Raw genomic sequence first — 1,248 nt, 5'->3', positions numbered from 1 at the left:
CTGAGGCAGGAGGATCGTTGCTGCAAGTTCAAGACCAGCCTGAAACACCCAGGCATGGTGGTGCACACTTGTAATCCCAGCACCCAGGATGCTGAGGCAGGAGGATCGTTGCTGCAAATTCAAGACCAGCCTGGGCTACAAAGTGAGTCAAGACCAGCCTGAACTGCATAGCGAGACCCTGTCTCAAAAAGACAAAAAAAAAAAAGTAACTCTTACAATTTTTAGAAATTTATAATTGTAAATAGATTACTCAGATTTTGTTCATCAATTAACAGCGATCTCTTATCAAAAAATTTGGATAGAAATACAATCCTTAATCTACAATGAATATATATATATATATTCTTTGTATAAAATTCTTTCACGGTCACCTCATAACTTCTACAGTCCGCTTTCATGTCATCTCTGTACGGATATAGTTCCATATACTGTGACTAAACACGGTAGCTGGTTTGCAATTTCTAGGGTTGCAGGCCATATCGTCAGCGAGCAGCAGGACAGCGTGGCTGCTTTCTGTGATTTCTGAATCCTGTCGCAAACTAATAATCTCCGTTGTAATTGTTACTTCCGTACACGTCCAAAGAAGTCAGTTATCAGGACATTTTTAGGAGCCCTCTTAAGAGGATCAATGCGATGTCTAGGAGTAGAAACTCAAAAACTCTTGGGTTGTACTTGACAGGGGTCATTCAGCTTTAGTTTGGCTCACTAAATTAATTACCCCTAAAATTCCAAAACATAAAATGTGCATCTGTCCATAAGATGGACTGTAATTGCAGGATCAGGTTGATGCAAAAGAAATCTTCTCCCACTTTTGCTACTGGCTAGAGCCATTGTGTTAGGAGAATAAAACTCTCACACATGGACACTCCTCGGCAAGTGTCAGTCCTAAGCAGTAGCTCCTTGCTTTATTATCTGGCGTAGCTCCTGGGGCACGAAGTCCTGCAGGAAGCCATGCAGCTCAGGGAAGAGGCTTGTTATGACCCGCAGCGGGGTGACTGTGCGCACCCCCTCTGCCTCGGAGACGCTTGCCACAAGTGTCACGAGGGGCTCGGCCCTCACTCCCTGCTGCCCCTGCCGGGTCCCAGCAGCTTCTGGGTCACTCGGGCCTCGGTCGCCAGCCACTCAGCCCATGTCGCCCTCCTGGTCCTGCTGCCACCCTTGCCAGGTGCAGGGCCGCAGGGTGCGGCGCCAGCTGGTACGGCCCTGGCACGGCTGGGCCGGTGTTGGGCGACCCTGTCCTTCCTCCCC

The sequence above is a fragment of the Chinchilla lanigera genome, unplaced genomic scaffold, assembly GCF_000276665.1.
Source record: "Chinchilla lanigera isolate Chin_1 unplaced genomic scaffold, ChiLan1.0 scaffold00028, whole genome shotgun sequence".
Taxonomy (NCBI): Eukaryota; Metazoa; Chordata; class Mammalia; order Rodentia; family Chinchillidae; genus Chinchilla; species Chinchilla lanigera.
Note: the sequence above shows the minus strand (reverse complement) of the source record.